General features: G+C 40.6%; 1 protein-coding gene across 4 annotated transcripts in view; it reads left to right on the forward strand.

Annotated features, from left to right (window-relative positions):
- The window catches only part of NCKAP5 (NCK associated protein 5), a 666,974-nt gene that overhangs the window by 234,206 nt on the left and 414,114 nt on the right, over positions 1-18,654 (forward strand). Inside the window, exon 1 of one of the 4 annotated variants that reach the window (XM_087920338.1) lies at positions 4,031-4,354. The exons of the other annotated variants lie outside the window; for them this stretch is intronic. The gene's annotated coding sequence lies outside the window, so the exon portion shown is untranslated. Of the gene's footprint in view, positions 1-4,030; positions 4,355-18,654 lie in introns of those variants that run through there. 4 annotated transcript variants of the gene reach the window in all.

Below are 18,654 nucleotides of genomic sequence, written 5' to 3' on the forward strand. Positions count from 1 at the left end.
AATGCAGACTTTGTAAATAGTTGGACAGTATTGAGGGAATTATTTGTTTAGCAGAGTGATGGCTTTCGGGGAAAAAACTGTTCTTGTGTCTGGTTATTCTGGTGTGCAGTGCTCCCGTTGTTTTGAGGGAAGGAGTTTATGTCCGGGATGTGAGGGGTCTGTAAATATTTCCACAGCCCTCTTTTTGACTCATGCAGTATAGAGGTCCTTGATTGAAAGCAGGCTGGTTGTAATTGTTTTTTCTGCAGTCCTATAGCAACATAGCAACAATAACAACAAAATGTATATTTCATGCAGTGAAGTTTTCCCTGATATTTTTTTTCTTATGAATCTCCCTCTTTTCAATTGTCATAGAAATGAAAGGTGTGTTTCATAATGTTATATTGTGCTTGAAAGTATTTTTGCTTTCATCCATTAGAACATGCTGTTTATGTAAAAATGGTATAAATATTTTTGTTGTAGTTCTTGGAAATAATTTGTCATTTTTGCATCTTGTTAATGAAAATCAGGAATGCATTTGAGCAGTCTTGCTCAAGGCTTAATTCATATATGTATATCATAAAACTACATACCTATTATTGTAATGGGTTCTTGTAGAAATATTTGCAGGTTTATAATGCAGTATTCATCACATTCAAACACCCCCCCCCTCCAACAATTCACTCCTGTAAATGGTTGCAGATGAACAGAAGGATTTGCACAGTTTTGGCTTTCCTACAGACTGGTTCCATTCCATTGGTACAAAGTACATAATTTATTCTTTAAAATTAAGAGATTTTATTTTTAAAGATTGTCTAGTAGCTTCAGCATTATTGTTTTTGTCTGAAATAATGTACATGTCTTCGTAATTTAAAAAGATGTGATATACAGGTCATGTCATTCACTGGTATGACTGAGACATACTGTGCCCTGACACATTTAGACAGCACCAGTCAGAAACAAATTGGCCGCCTGAGCAAAGTTTTATCCTGAGGTGCTGCCTCAGTCTGGAGCCTTGCTGGGTTTCAAACTGAGGTACTACCGATATTAAATTTAGACCTATATTGCTCTCCCTCCTTGCTTTGCTCTACCAGGGATGGGTTTATTGTTGTTGTTAGTATTATTATTTTATGTCAATGTAAACTGAAGCCCAAAAGATTTTCTTTGACAGACTCATCATATCTTGCATTCATCTAACGACATGAGAAGCATTTACTTTCTATCAATTTTTTTTTACAGACGGGAATTAAACCTTCCTGCATCTTCAGAATTTTTCTTCTGCTGCTAATATAACATCTATTTAAATCAGGAATAATTAATACCAAGAGTGAACATGAATGAAGGTGATACAATATTGGATGACTTAACGCAGATTGCACAAATGTTTTCTTCAACAAAATCTATTCACACCACTATAAATAATTAAGGACATTGAATATGCTAATATTTTTTCCTCCTATCAGCATTTTGTCAAAATAATGTTAATTGGCCTATATAGTACAGATTTCATCACATCTAAAAAAGTCCTTGCTGATTTGAGTGTAACTATATTTTGTCTTTAAGATAGCTGCATTGAATTCTACATTAACTTTTCTATAATTATACTGAAAATCGATGTTGGGCTAACAGGTTTAAAATTAACAAGGTCGCTTTTGAAATAGAGATATTGATAATATGGCAAGACTTTCTTGTAATATCTTATTCTGTCATGGTTGAATATATTGCACACTCTATTAGAAACATGAGTGCTGATGGACTGAGGATTAAGGAAACTTCATGCTGTACGCATAAACCAGCAGGTCACTTACGCCCATGCCAAATTCCATTGTGTTTATGCTACATATGCTTTGAGGGAAGTAAGAGGGGGATTGTTTATATTTTTAAATTTAAATTCATGCTTAAGTGATGGGTTGAACTGGAGCTTAGACGATTCTACTTCCTTATTTATAATTTAGCACCCATATACCTGTCAACTAATTTGTATTATTTCCCTCAATTTCCGTTTTTTTCCCATTAGTAATGTCAAACATTTTTGCACAAAGACATATACTGTATTTGTAAGTGATGGGAACACATGGTCTCTTATCAATATGCTTTTCAATGTGAATTTTATACTGTGGGATGTCCTGTGGTATGATCACATTGAGAGTGTTTTTTTTTAAATAGTTACCAGTGTTAATCTGATGGATAAGATTAACATATTATTTATGTGTTAAATCACAATGACATTAAAAAAATGAAAATAAATACGTAAGTACAACTACCGTTCACAGCTTTTAAAAAGTGTAAACAACTAAACTGCAGCGCAAAATGATAAAGAATAGGGAGAACTTTTTCATTGTAAAGTCATTAGACAACATTTTTTTCTCCACACTGAAATTTGTGTATGCATCCAGAAGCATTACTTTTTCCACTTTCCTCTGACTGGAGTTGGACCACTTGAAACTCAAAGGCAGCAAGTGTTTCTCAGCCTTGGCAGCTTTTAAGATGTGTAGCCTTCAATGTCCAGAATTCCCCTGCCAGCTTTTTTTCCAAGGTTGAGAAACATTGCTCTAAGGTCTTGCTGCTTGCTTTCTTAGTGATATAATTGGAAACAAAGTCAGTCCCAGATGCCTCTCAGTGCTTCTTTCACTTTCTGACTGTAATTTATGCTATTTTCATTCTTTAGTTAGAAGTTGTTTTTATTCAAGATTGATCTATCAGAAAATCCAGTTCTCAGGCCCCCGTTTTCAGAATTTGACTCAGATAACTTTTAAGACATTTTCCAATTGCCACATTTCCAAACAATTATTTTAATGAAGACCTTTTTGTAATTACTTAGCAAATTCCAATAAAAGAGAATATATGTGCTCAGGGTTGAACTGTGGAATCCTTGATGGTCACTATGAAGATGTTTCATTAGCTGACTAGGTTAACATCATCAGTGAGCACTGGGTAATGTAATGGCTGCAAGCAACCAAGTTTAAGAGAACAAGTCTTCCACTTAGCTAATTATCTGGCTCAGAAATTTAAGGAACTCACAATGGCCAGAAGTCTCGGATGTCATAATTCTTTATTAAGATTTCAGGAATTTCATGTGGAATGTTACAATGAACAAGCTAGCTGCTAGACCAATAATCTAAGTAAGAGCGCGACTGTCATCTTAGACTTGTAAAATGCTAGCTTTGGACTTAGTTTTCCATTTAAGACGACAACTTTTATACCAAAGCAGAATAGCAAGATTGCTTACATTTATAATTCACAATGTGGAGTTTTTCTGTATCACTGATTCTTTCTATATAATCTGCTTCTTTGTGATTTAATATGTGCAGCGAACACCAGCCTTTTTGCTGTGTAGGCTGTGGTTGAATGTCTCAAAACAGGTAGTCTTCTATTTACCTTGAGAGACAGAAAATGCTTGGTATAATCACACCAAATTTGGTTCTGCATTGCAAAGGGACAACTGCAATTTATCATTAGAAAGTGATTTGTCAAGAGTCTAAGGCAGAACTTCTTCTCAACTTTGGAAGCTTCAAGATGAATGGATGTCAATTCCCACATGCTGCCTGGGAAATTCTGGGAATTGAAGTCCACATATCTGATCCAGAGAGGGAGGGAAGCTCTCGCTAGGTCTCGTTCTCCGTTAAGATGAACTTGACTGGTGAGCAGGGAGGGGGAAACCAGAGAACCTCTTAGTTTTCTCCACTTGTCTCTTCCTCCCGAGACCCTCCAGTTCCAACCCACAATAGCAGTTTTCCTCAGACAAGCTCTCCCCCCCTCCCTTCCCCGACCCCCGCTTGCAGGCAAAGCTTTGTCAGAGCCGTTCCGTTGCGACCGATTCCGATGGCAGCAGATGCGCATCACTCTTTATGACAACACCCTCCCCCCTCCCGTTCCGATCCTAAAGTAGCCTCCTCCGCTCAGGGGGAATTGAAAGGCCCCGGCCGCGACCCGGAACAGCGAGGTGAGGGCGGGAGCCCTTCACCCGGCGTCCCCTCGGGGAGCTGAGGCCGTGCAGCCCTGCCTCGGCTCCCCTCCCCGCAGCAGAGGGCCACCTTCCCCCAGCCCGCCGCCTGGCCGGCCCTCCCCGAGCGCACGCGGAGCGGCGGCCCTGCCCGCAGCCCGACAGGGAGCGCCAGCAAAGAGACAAGCCCGCCGGCGGCAGCATAACAACAACGCGGAAGAAGCGGCGACGGCTGCGGCTGCGAGCGAGCGGCGGCGGCGTCCGCGGTCGCGTCCGTTTAAATGCTGGGAGACCCCCATGCCAAGTTTAGAAACTCGGGGGCTGCTTTGGCTGCCGCCGTCGGGCTCCCGGGCTGCTCCGGCGGGTCCCCGGGGAGCGTAAAGGCCCCGCCTCTCCCCGCCGCCGCTTGCAAAATGCCCCTCCGCAGAGCAGGTAAGGCAGCAATTGCGCCGAGCCTTCCCTCCTCCCTCCCCGGCCGCCCCTCTTTCCTTGCGCGCTTTGCGCTCCCCTCACCTGCTCTGAAGTGGACCCCGCCCTCTGGCGTGTCTCTCCCTCTCTCTCCCCCCCCCCGTCTCCTCCCCTTCTCTCCTGGTTTAAGGCAAAGGTAAAAAGAGCGCCGGGCGAAAGGGGGGGGGGGGGAAGGGTTGGGGTGGGGGCTGAGCGGCGTCGGGGGTCGCCGTACTTGTGTGCATGCGTGTGAATGCGTGAGCGCGTGAGCGAAAGCAAAGATGGAGAAGCGGCTGAGCCGGGCATGTGCCCGCCGGCTGGCCAATCTCGCCGCGGCGGTCCGGCGGACAAGTGCGCGAGGCCGAGGAGAGGGGGAGCGCTCGCGCTTAGGTTCGAGCCCCGGCGCCAACCCGTTGACCCGTCGCGAAGCGGGTCTTGTAGAGACGCTGCTGGCAGGTTGACGCTTTCCTTAGGTCTGTTCTTCAAAGAGACAGGAAAAAAAAAAAGAGAGAGAAAGAGGCGCGGCGCTGTGGAGTTTTGTCGCGGCTTCAATTGGACGGACCCCTCTGAACGAGCTTGTAGCTCGGGGGTTGCTTTTCTCTCCCCCCCCCACACACAACGAGTCCTGGCCCGTTCGTGGCGTGTAACTTGTCTTTTAACGAGGGAGATGCGGGCCCTGGTGGAACGAGTAGGTATGGGAGGAGGGCTGGGGGACGACGACGACGACAGGCCCACGCTTCTGAACTTGCGGACGGAGGGATGTGCAGCAGCGTCCCACCGGCCTCTCTCTTTTTAAAAAGTTTTGCACAGCTCCCACGCGACTTGCCCGTCGGACGCTGCTGGTGACGAGCCTGACCTTAGGGGGAGTGGGAAGGGCTAGTTTTACGGTGCTTGGGGAAGGGAATGGGGATGAAGGGGTGGGTGGCCTTGTTGAGTTACGGATGGAGCGGGGAAGATGGATTGGAGCCTAAAAAAAAGACGCGCTGCCTTTTGGCGACAAGTTTCTGTCGCTGGAACTGGCTGGTAGCATTGCATCGGGGCTTTTGTTAAACCCGCCTCCAACCCCTTTCATTCCACTCCTGCTGCTGCTGCTGCTGCTGTCCTGGTCCCGGGATCAGGGCTCCCACTGTTGGGCCTGTTCTGTCCCTTCTGTTTTCATCTCTCTCCTTGCTGCTCTCAGGGCCCTTCTCCCTTGCCTCTACTGGCTCCTTTGCTTGCTCTTTCTGCTGTCCCCTGTCCTGCTGTTTGCAAACTCTTTTCCTTTGGCTGCGGCTGCTGCTGCTGCTGCTGGAAAGGGGAGCTAGTTGTACAATTGTATGCCTGTTGCTATTGGCAACTGCATATACAGAATTGTTATGCATCCCTAAGCAGCTTAATTCTGATGGATGGCAGAGAAATATGATCATTTTAGGATGACTGAGCCCGGGTATATTGTGCTGTGTGTGCGATGTGTGTGTGTGTGTGTATTTGCATTGTATCTCACAATTCAAGTTTTTAATTTGGAGAGTGAATCCCAGAAGCTGCTTCTTTGTGATCTGGGTGGGTTATCTAAGCCTTTGATGGGGTTGTAGCAAACCTGTATTTGCTTTTTTATTATTATTATTATCTATGCTTCTGTTGGTTTAGATAACTGGAGCTTTTCAACTATCATTTACTTCTGTGCTTGAGTGTTGAAACTGACCTGTCTTACTGACCCACAAGGATGTCTTGAGTTCTATTTGGAAGCAATGTGTAATGAGACCTGTCCAGTACAGATAGTAGAAATATTAATTTTCTTTTATTATCACACACTCTTTTACTGGTTGGTTTCTTCTGACATTTGTACCAGAACTAGAAGGAATGGGATGTGAAAGAGGAAAAAAAAACTTGTGGGCATTTGGGTTAACACTAATATAGAAAGTCCCACTGGAAGTTTTATTTATTTATTTAATAAATGTATATAACCACCAATCTCATATGCATGAGTTGTAAGCACCTTTTCTTTTCCTTTTGCTTCCTTGACATGTTATTGGCTAGCAGTTCCAACCCCACCCCCCCAAAGTAACTTTGTTAGGTACTTTTATACCAAACCTACATTCCTTAGCTTTATAAATGTAAGCCAAACTAAGCAAATCATGCAGTGTGATTGTAGGATTAAAAACTAGATTTACAAGCATTCATGATTTTGTAGATGTGACTTGATATGATATGGATTTTTAAATTTACATGCTTAAAAATTCCGGACAGGCAACTTTTTATGCTGCTGAATAGGTATGTGAATATTTATGTACAATATTATTTGGAGTCATTCTAAATCTAATATTAAGAAAGTACTGTATAAATGAAAGAAAGAAGAACAAAAAAAGAATTGTTTAATAATAGTTTCAGCATTTTTAGGATAGTTTATGGGGGATACACATAACTATTGATACCATATTTGAACTGGGTGGCTTGTTTCTTACAGCAACTATGCTTAATCATAGCAATCTCTGTAATGAAGCTCTTGATTAATTATATATGATTAAAATATCCTGAGTGTGTGCCAGTACACTACACAGCACACTCCTAGTTGGTGGGATGTGTTGATTGGCATGTTGGCTTTCTGAGTAGTCTTTAGAATAGAATTTGCATTAAACAGCATGGGCATGCTGGAGATAAACTGCTTTGGTTACACTTGAACATGTGCCAGAAGTGACTTATATAATCCTTACCTTTAGCAAATAATGAGCAGATGACCTAGGGCAGGGGTGCCCAACCTCCAATCTGTGGACTGGCACCGGTCCGTGGCAGAGCAGCAACTGGGCCGCACAAACAAGAAAAGCCTAATCCATGGGATGCGGGCAGCACACGAAACCAGTCTTCCTCTGGTCCCTGGAAAAACCTCTCTCCATGGAACCAGTCCCTGATGCCCTGGAGATGTTGTGGGGGGGGGGTTTCTCTGACCTGGGATATGGATAAAGTTTTAAAAAGTGTTCGGTATAGACATGGCCTTTAATAATCTATGGACTACCTGGAAACAATTGGCAGATACGGAAGAATGAGACTTGGAATATAAGAAAAAATAAGTAATAGTGGACATGAATTAATGATTATATTGTTTATCTGTGAAGGATGTAATAGATATGAATAAAAGTAGTTTGATATTGTGAGATAAAATTAGTTCATTCAGGCAAGCGGAGGTATAGGTTTAATTATGAAAGCTAAAATATATTATTGTTATATTCTTACCTTGCTATCATTGTCTCTCTCAAGGCGGTGTGCATACCTAATACTGCTGCTTCCCCACAATAATAACCTTGAGAGGTGGGTTGGACTAAGAGAGAGTGACTTGCCAAGGTCATTGACTTGGCTTTCATGTCTCAGAAAAAACTCACAATCTTCTGATGTCTAGGCTGGCACTCTAGCCACTATACCATACTCACTCAGAAAAGTAAGAATTTTGGTTACTATGAATTCACCTGTAAGTAAGAATCCATAACTATGACAGTTAGATTTATGTTCAATGTAATTGTGAAAATGAGATGAAACAGAGATGAATTTTGCAAAAATATTGTGCAATATTCTGAAAACCATCAGATAAGATGGATAGGTTGGAATAAAAATAAGATAATGCAAAAATGGGAAACTGACCATTTGTTGACCCAGGAATTAGTGAGAACAATAAAATACCATCTTAGAAAAAGGTATGTTTCAAATTCATAGACTAAGCCACTTAGAATTACTTCTGTAATTGTGATGTAAAGGAAGTTTATTGAATAAATGAAAATTTGAAAGATGGCATCCGTGGCAAAGCACAATAATACCAAGAACAAAAGCATGTATTATCCTCAAATAATAATAATGTTCTCAAGTAATGTCCTCAAATACATTTCATTATTTGCACCATACCTTTGGATGCCCATGTGCGAAGGAATAAATACAACTCTTAAAATACCATTGATCTGATTGTTTACAATGAAAGACTCAGAGAACTAATAGTACTAGGATGATGAGAAATTCTGAGTGTGGCAGGCCATTTCCTGTTATTGTTTGGAACCAATCATGGGGAAAATGAGCATGGAAGAAAAAGAAGAAAAAGAAATGAGAGTGTAAGAAGAATGACTGCAGAAAGAGAAAAATGTCAGCCTCTGAAACTCAGAAAGATACAGTACTTGGTAATTTTTCCAAGCAGACTTCTTTAATATTCTGCAGGCAGAATCTTGCCAAACTAAAGCACTCTACTCTCTACAACTATTACATACTCTGGGAATGATTAGGGAGGTTGTCTTCACCATTTTTCTCAAACAAAATATCTGAACTAAGTTGCCTCTTATTCCTCTTGAATACACCTCCTCCCTCCTGGAATCCTGATTACTACACTCCATCACAAACAGGAGGTCTGTATAAAACAGTATTAAAAGATAATTAACTTCCCAACAGAATAAATAGAAAGTGAACCAACGAAAAGAGGTTATGGAAACTGCTTAGAACAGAGTGAAAAGTACTATGCTACAGAGTGCCACAGAAGTGTGAGCCACTAATAGACTCAATGGAATTAATAATAAAAGTGATTAAATGATTTGAGCTGAAACTGAACTGAAAGAATGCTGTAAAAAGCTTTTTAGAGTTTTGTAATGGAATGATAGAAATATTTTGATGTGTGAAATTGAATGCTATACTTCTTACTACAGTACAGTAAAACATACTTGAAAAGGGAATCATAAGTCTAAGAATTTTGAAAAATGCTAAAGCTGGATGGATGGATGGTTTCAGTGGATAAATGTGGATATCATTTCAAGTGGCTCTACATCTTGATTATTATAAGAACATTGAATGAAAAAAGTGGGATTAGTTTGCATTCTTGAATAGATGTGTGGCAATATACAAGAGTATATTGTAAATACGATATACAATAAGCAAAGTTTGGGAAGTAGAGTGAGATATTTTCATCACCATTCCATCTCATCTTTAGAAATTTGGAATTGTCATCTGATTAGTTAGAATGTTGTGACAACTAACTAGTAGATGAAACTAGGGTATGTTGATTCATATTATGAATGGACATCTGAGATAATTTCCTAGTGAATATGCTAGTTTAAATCTTATAATGGTTATTGCACTCCTGATTTTCCAAAATGTAATAATTTCATGTATGTTTGGGTTTGGAAATGGAATTTATGTTTTTTAACAAACTGTCTCTTATTGCTTGAATGTAAAGTCTCACTTGAATTGAGCTTGACTCAACAGGGACAGATCCATACTATTGTTTACAACCATATTGCCTGGATTTGCCCAAGACACTATACTAAAACCATATTGCACACCACATTATAGCTTAATATAATGCGGAAACTGACATTAAAACAGAAAAGTGAGGTGCAGAGTAGGTTGAATCTTTCCCTCAGTGATTAAAGTAGTTTAGGATATTGAACTCTGTAATATCTGAATTTATTGTGGCACTTGGTTTTTGAGGCTTTGAACACATTTGTAATTTGAAAACATAACTTGAGCATCATCGTACAGGATGCTAGTTGTAAAATGATTGAATTAGACATTCATTTCACAGAAGGCTAATAAGGCAAAAATATAGCTTATTTTGAAACCTGAGCACAAGGCAAATATGTCTTTTGAGCCTCAAAGCACAGAAGCCTTATTCTGAACTGACTTTTTTTTCTGCTTGAACAGAACATTCATTTCACAGATGGCAAGTACCTTAATTTAGAAATTGTCTTTATATAAATAATTGTAAAATGCATGCGTCATTACTCACACTTCATCTCTTCCTGTATTTTCACTCAGATATATCCTAGTCTTTACCTCAATTTTTAAATATCTAGAATTTCCCTGAGTTTATTCCAGTTTTTCTTCTTTCCCACACTCCTGATAGGTATTTTTGCCTCTCTTTCCTTTTTCTTTCTAACATAATAAAGTGTTTGAAATAAAGTGTGTAAATATGCTCTTTGTCTGTCTGTCAGTAGAATAATTCTCCAAGAACTGAACACGACTGGACTAAATTTGTTGTGGGGGAAGAAGATGGCAAAATAAGGATGAAATTTAAAAATAGGTTAGATCTGATAAGGATGAAATTTAAAAATAGGTTAGATCTGGGATAGACAGACATACAGACATAGACATAGGTATATAATTTTCCCCATGTGTATCTATGAGACAAGCATTCGATGGCCTGGCATGTTGATCTTTTCCATTTTGAGCCGCCCACTTTCTAATCCTATGACCTACAGCAGAATTTGATGCCTGCTCTCTGCATACAACTTCCCAGTGCAGATAAACACAAACTTTCCTAGATGCAAAGTAATATATATATTAGTGGAAGGTTTCTTCCGCCTAACTGAATGGCATTACAAATGGTTCAATCCTGTAAAAAATCCTAAAAGGAAGATTTGTTCAGTTCCATACCTTCCCTACATTCAGCTTTCCCTTTTAATCATACTGATAAGGCTGATAAACCGCTACTCAGATAACACTATTGCATGTGCAATTTGAAATAGGTCTAGAATATGGCAGTAGAATTGCTGACAGACAGGGAAACTTGTTTGATTGTAGCATTTTCATCTCTGCTGTTTTAAGATTCAATATAGGTAGTTCTTGACCTACGGCTATTCATTTAGCAATCTTGAAGTTATAACTAGTGAAAAAAGTGACTTACAATTGGTCCTTGCACATATGACTATGGCAGCAACCCCGTGATCACGTAGTTGTGATTCAGGAACTTGGTACCTGGCATTTATTTATAATAGTTACAGCGTCCCAGGGTCATTTGTGACCTCCCTATCCAGCTTCCAACAAGCAAAGTTAATGGGGCCGACTGGATTTACTTAATGACCATATGATTTGCTTAATGACTGGCAAAAGTTGTAAAACTGGGCATGATCATAGGATGACTCACTTAACAACTGAATCACTCAGTGAAAGAAATTCAGGTACCAGTTGTGGTCATAAATCTAGGACTACCTGTATTTCTGCAGGTGTTTTATCATAGGTATTGTATTTTCATCTGATGTTTAAAATAATTATGTAAAATAATATGGATTGAGAGATGATAATGCTAAATAAATAGTCTTCCTGTATAGTCTGAAATACATTTATTTTCTTAAGCCATATTGCCATAGCAAGTTGCTCCAAATGAAAGAAAGCAGGATAATGCTTATTCAAGACATACAGATTAATAGCTGCATTTTGAGTAGCTACATGACTTGTCATGTGCTGTTTTTGTGGCATGAAAGTTTCTTATGACTGCAGCAGGTATTTGCTGTAATTATTATTGACTGTATTTTGGCAAGGCATCACAGCACCATTGTTCTCATAAGTGTGTGCTTGAAAAAAGAAATTGGCTGACAGAATCACAAGATCTGCAGCCATTAAATACTTCGAGTGTTTGCATGCACATAAACTTTCCCCAGTTTAATTCCCAAGGTCAGTACTTACTTTTAAGAGCAGAACATGACATTAGGCGGGAGCATATCCATGCCAGTTTCAGTTCTGTTTCTCATAACATTCTGTACTTCATAACATTGGTAGTTGACCTGGTGCATTTCATGTATTCAACATCAATCCTTAATAAATCGAACTGAGTTTAAAGGAGTTCAAATGCAGCACCCAGAGGATACCATGCCAGGAAAAGATTTTCTAAACTACATTGTGGGAAATAATCTCATTGCACAAACTATTTCTTGGCCTTCATGACATAAATGAGGGTCAGGTCTGCAAGTAATGCACCACTATAATGTCATATCACGTTTCTAATAGATGTTATGAGGAAGAGAGAGTGACTGGAGTGACGGTAGTTCGTTGTCCCTTAGCAGTGTTTAGTATGGCTGTACATGCTTCACAATAATTGGGGAAAAGTGCCTCTGCTCCACATAAGCACCTTCCTTTTTATTTATTAAAAGGGGTCTCAGTTTCCAGTCTTCTGAGTGAGCTCTGCTAATGGATACACTTTAAGGAGATGACTTAAGGTCATATATTCCAAGTTTCTGCTCAGTATAGGATTCACTAGGATTATGAGCCTTGGTGGCACAGTGGTTAAGAGTGCAGTACTGCAGGCTACTTCTACTGATTGTTGGCTGCCTGCAATTTGGCAGTTCAAATCCCACCAGGCTCAAGGTTGACTCGGCCTTCCATCCTTCCGAAGTGGATAAAATGAGGACCCAGATTGTTAGGGGCAATATGCTGACTCTGTAAACCGCTTAGAGAGGGCTGTAAAGTACTATGAAGCAATATATAAATCTAAGTGCTATTGCTATTTATTCTGACAGGTAATCAATCATCCAAGGCCTACAGAAAAGGAGAATGTATCACTTCATACAATGGCTCAATTATACCTTGTTTAGTCTATTATTTCATTCTAAATTGTCCATCCGAAAGCAAGTGGTATATGGCATACATATAAACCATACAGTCCTAGGTTTCTAACATCTGTTGCTAGAGGAGCCATGTGATGGGTAGGGTTTGAAATTTCTGCCTGAAATCTAAGGAATTCATGTACTTGCCAAAAGAGCTGCTGGATAATAGGTTACCTTTGGGGTTTCAAAACAGTATTTTCAATTCTCCCTATTTGTTAGCTGGTTTATTTGATCTTGGTTTCTTTTTTTTGACAGTAAAATACTTTCAGGTGTTTTCGTTTGTTCACCATCTAGTCTATTGTATTTGTATATTCTTGTTGAAAGGACAGGGCCCCTTTGAATTCAGGTTGAATGATTTCATGAAAATGGAATTACCTTAGAAATTGAACAATAGATTTTTTTTTCATTGACATCTGTCTCTGGTTTAGTGATGGATCATAGACTGAAATTAAATTGAAAATGCTGTTTTGGGGAATAATTTCTTATAGATGATTTGTCAAAGCTTTTTTAATAGTTTACTGGAAGACACTGTGTTCCTCTTAAAATGTTAATTCAGTTCTTATGATTCGAGTAGTCACTGTATTTTTTTTCTTAACGGTTCAATATATCAGTGCTATATTTTTACACATTTTGTTTTGAAGCTTTACTTAGGTTGAATGCCAGTTGCAGTTGATTATTTGATGAGCCTAGAAACAGTTGTTGAAAAAAGAATTAGTTTAATGTTTTGGAAAGATGCATAATAAAAAACAAACTCCATTTATTCCTTGCTGATTTTGTACCCTTTATAAGATTTTCAAATAAATGAACTGTTGCATTTGAATGACAAAAATCATGTATTTGCATTTAGCAGAACTAAAATATAATAAAGATAACCAATCTTTTAAGGCCAGTGTAACACTTGAAATTTTAAGAGTACATTTCGGATTTTCTTGCAAAAAGACCACTTTGGTGGGATGGGCGAGTTGATGAGACTTTTTTTTTTTCATTGTCACCATCATCCCCTAAAGCTTTATATTGTCTTTTCTCCCCTGGGCTGGTAGGCACAATTCCACACAAAGCATTAGACTGCAGCCATATACCATTTTATTTTGTTAGAATGTCTCTGGGACCTATTATGTTGGCTCCCACCCCTCTAAATGTTCAGAAGGACAGTAAAATTAGGTTCTTTTGTAGAGTCTTGGAATTTTCTAAGTCTAAAAGGAGGGGAAACCTTCCTGCTATAGATTTGGATGCAGCTATTCTTTGGGACATGGTGGCTCAGTGGCTAAGATGCTAAGCTTGTCGATCAGAAAGATCAGCAGTTCAGCGGTTCAAATCTCTAGCACCACGTAATGGAGTGAGCTTTACTTGTCCCAGCTTCTGCCAACCTAGCAGTTTGAAAGCATGTAAAAATGCAAGTAGAAAAATAGGGACCACTTTGGTGGGAAGGTACCAGCGTTCTTGTGCGCCTTAGCATTTAATCATGCAGGCCACATGACCATGGAGATGTCTTTGGACAGTGCTGGCTCTTTGGCTTTGTAACGGAGATGAGCACCACCCCCTAGAGCTAGAAATGACTAGCATGTATGTGTGAGTGGAACCTTTACTTTTACCTTTATTCTTTGGGATGTTGCTGTTTGTTTTATTTTAATGGTTTTGTTTTGTGGGCTATATGCCACAGTAGTAAACAAAGAAATAAACAAACAAACAGAAGAAGTAAAATCTATGGGGAACATAAAGACATTGCTGGAAATAAAGATTATGCCTGAGGCTGATGGATTGTTTCACAACAGGTGAGCTTACTCCTTTTTAAATGAGAAGAATCTAAAGTATACAACCCCAATTGGATGTAGCAGAGATGCTAGCAGGTGCAAGGAAAAAAAAGTCACTGAGCACATTAATATTCACAGGTGCCACAATCTATTAGCACAGTTTCTTTATTCCTCTTAAATATAAATTTAGATAGAATGCTCACTCTGCCTCTTTTCTTCCAAATATACTGTTGTAAAGAGGAGACTCACTGTGTATAGCAGAGTGACATAATTCCTGACCAGATCTGTCCTCTTGACATGGGAAATGGGTATTTTTGAACCAGTCTTATTCTCTCAACCCAACCTATCCAACAAGATTGTTACCGGGATAAAACAACAGGAGATACCTATACAGTTTGCTTTGGTGCTCTGGAGAAGTAAGTAAGTAAATAAATGAATACATATTTCAGATATTGAAAGCGATGTGACATTTCTTTCCCGTAACCACAATGTGTTCACAGGTTGTCAAATTGTTTAAATAATTGAAAATGATAATTTTTAAAAAAACATAATCTAAGCTCAAAACAACGTCCCATTTTAAAAGTTTGCCAAGCACAACTCTCAAGGTAGCAGTTCATAGAGAAATAAGATTGCTTGTGTCATACTGCTGACAGGAGATAACTTTTAAAAACTTGCAGGACTGCGTTAATGAGTATGAGAGTTCCCTGGGAGTTAACTAATAGCATCAGACATCGTGGGAAATGTTTGATGTGTGACACTTCAGTTTGACAGTAGAGTACTTAAGATGATTATACTTTAGGGGTGGAGGGGCCTTGGAACAGATTTTACAGCTAGCAGTACATTTTTAGTTACAGTTTTCCCAGAGATACAGGTTAGCAGGTCAACAATTATTTCAGTGGGTCTCATAGTTCACATTTTAATGCAAATATTATATATTAAATAAACCGAGCATCTTTTTATAAGGCTTGTAACCAATCTGAAAGGAAACTATTTTCCTTTTGACAGAAGAAAAAGCATTGCTCACTTAGCTAATAAGGAATGAAAATAAACATTGAAGTATTAGAGGGGAGGAAGATTAAAAGTTGGCTTCAAAGCCCAGTAACTGATACAGAATTAAATTCAGAACTTGTATTCAGAAACTGAAGTATAAAATCATAATGGTTCATTGAGTTATCTTCTAAAAATCTCTTTTAAAAAAATCATACATTGCTTTAACTATTCTAACAGAGCTGAAGCCTTATTGTGATGTGTCAGCCGGATGGAAGACAACTGCTCTTCCTATTCTTTTCTATGACAGTTTGTAATATGCATGAATTAACATGCTTCGGATGCATTCATTAGTGGATGAATACCCTATTGACTTATCTCCTGCTAAGTGTTGCAAACCAGTCTAAAAGCTGACAACCATTCCACCATCAGAAGCTCTTAATTGTGTAAAGAGTGTCTCATCATTCTCAGCTCTGGACCAAACTTCAGCTCCCTGTGGGATTGATATGACTGGTTGACATGGAGATATATATATTAAGATTTGTGTAGATCAAGAGGAAATTTATGTTGGAAAAAACACATTGTCACAGAAATAACACTAAAACTTAGCATCGCATGTTCAGATTTTTTCCCCCTTCCAAAACAGCTGCAGGGCAGGCTGCTAATTGGACTGGAAAAGTTTCAACGAGAAGTATTTCACTGATTTACTCTCCCTCTACCTTCTCCTTTCTCTATTCCCCAAATTGACCTCCTCAATTGCTGTTAGTTTCTTGTTGGGGGGGGTTGTGTGTGTGTGTGTGCGCGAGCACGCACGCATACACACAGGTAGTATATATGTATAATTTACTAGATTTTTTTAAAAGACAAACCAACTCGAAAAACCTCCACTACCTCCCAATAAGTAATATTAAGCATCTACAATATATAAAGTATAGAAAATAAAACTATTAGCAATTTAGCAGAAATGTTGTATATAGATATATATCAGGTCATTTTTATTCAGTTGGGGTGCTATGGTTCTTTGTTTTTAAAAAGCTTAAGCTGCCGTGTTTCTCACAAAATAAGGCCAGGCCTTATTTTTTTTTGACCCCCGAAAAAACGGCTAGGCCGTCTTTTCGGGGTGACTTAATTCCCCCCTTTGCATCCTCGGGTGGGCGGGCAGCGACAGCTTGGATGTTGACTTCGGCGTTGGTGGGGCACTTTGTATCGGGAGACCTTCCCCCACTGTTGCTTTCCCTTTTCCCTTGCTGCCGCAGTGTTTAGAGCAACACCATGGCGTTTGGCGCAGCCACGTGTGGCCAGCCTGGGCTCCTCCCTGCAACCGGAGCCCGGCAGAGACACTCGGCTTCAGGCACTCCTGTTGCCGCCTTCCCTTTGCCTTCGAAGGTAAAGCCAATTATTTTAAAAACGACGCCCTACTACAACAAAGCCTCCCCTGACTGAGAGGGCAGCCCAACCCCACGTGGGGAGGCGAATCTTCCGGGGCCACAGCGCAGGATCGACCCACTTCGGGAGAAGCGCCCAGCCGCCATCCCTGCCTGGCGCTGGGCAGAGTGCAAAAAGCTTTGCCTGAGGCGCCCAGCACAGCTGACAGGCAGGCCCTCCTTCCCGGCAGCAGAGCTCTCACCAAGGCAGCGAGCGCCTTCCTGCTGGACCCGCCAGGGCCGCGCCAGAGCTGTGTGGGCTGGGCAGAGCCAGGAAAGCGAGCCACGGGTGCGCGCCCGCCTGCCAAGCAAAAGAGCCGGGCTGACCTGAGCTTGGCTTCCTTCCCAAGTCCCTCCAGCGTGAACCCGAAGGGGCCACTGGAAGAGGCTGCCCGAGGCAGTGATAGCGCCCACCCATCTGCAGACAGGGAGGCGAGGTGATGGCAGCGCTGCTTCCCTTGCTGGCAGAGAGAGCCCAAAGCTGCCTGTCCTTTAAACCCCTCGCCCAGCCCATCCCCATCCCCATGCATCTCCAAATGCGCCAGCAGCTCCAAACGCTGCAGCGCAACGGGCATCAGACAGAGGTGCTGACTTGGTGGGGCTCAGCTCGGAGGAGGACACGGTGCAGACCGTCGCCTTGCTTCCCTGTCCATGGATGGGTGGGCGCTATCACTGCCTCAGGCGGCCTTTCCCAGTGGCCCCTTTGGGTTCGGGCTGGAGGGACTTGGGAAAAGACTTTGTCGTACCAGTAGTAGGGTGAAAAGAATTGGCTTTGCCTTTGAAGGCGAAGGGAAGGCGGCGACAGGAGCACCTGAAGCCGAGTGTCTCCGCCGGGCTCCGGTTGCAGGGAGGAGCCCTGGCTGGCTGCACATGGCTGCGCCAAATGCCGCAGCGTTGCTCTAAACGCCATGGCAGCAAAGGAGAAGGGAAAGCAACAGTGGAGGAAGGTCTCCTGATATGAAGTGCCCTACCAATGCCAAAGTCAACACAGGCAGCACCATATCCGGGTATGCAACAAAACTACTTCCTAACGGCAACCCCCCCTGCCATCCCCCCCCCATTTCACATGTTTAATATAGGTCTTAATTTGGGGGGAGGGGCTTAATTTGATTTTATGCCAATAAAACATGCTGGGCCTTCCTATTGGTGGAGACCGTATTGTTGGAGAAACACGGTACAAAATTATCAAACATACTCCTTAGCTATAGTTATTAAACGAGGAAAGGATGTTGTTCTAGAATGTTTAATTCTGTTCTAAGACTATCAGTGAGAAATTTCAATGAGAAATTTATACTGTATATACATAAAAACAATCAAAATTTGCTAAAAGCATTTTTCTAATGCTGTTAAGAGCAACTGCATGAATATAGTAACCAGAACAAGAGTTCTCTTTACCTTTTTAACCAACTGTTATGCTTTTAGTAATGGAAGAAACCACAACTGGCAAAATACTTTCATCTTACCCTGTTTCTTCTCTTATGAGAGAGGTTTTGCTTTAAAATAATTCCCTGTGTGGTGTGGCTTTCTCAGGGTTTCTCATTCTTGGGGCTCTCCTGATAAATTTGATGACTCCATTTGCCATTCCGATTATGTTAGAGATAAATTGAATCATTTCTGTGTTTATCCAGGGATTTTAATTTTTACAAGGCAATGCAGTTTTTATGTTGAGTTGTTTTCATTTTGTATATTTTTACAATATCTTTCAAGTTATTCTAGAAATCCAAGATGAGGAATATCAATACAGGTAGACCTCATTTATTGACTGCAGTTAGGGCCGCGAACTCCATTGTTAAGTGATGCAG

Source organism: Pseudonaja textilis, chromosome 1 (assembly GCF_049901715.1).
Source record: "Pseudonaja textilis isolate UNSWEBS1 chromosome 1, rPseTex1.2, whole genome shotgun sequence".
NCBI lineage: Eukaryota > Metazoa > Chordata > Lepidosauria > Squamata > Elapidae > Pseudonaja > Pseudonaja textilis.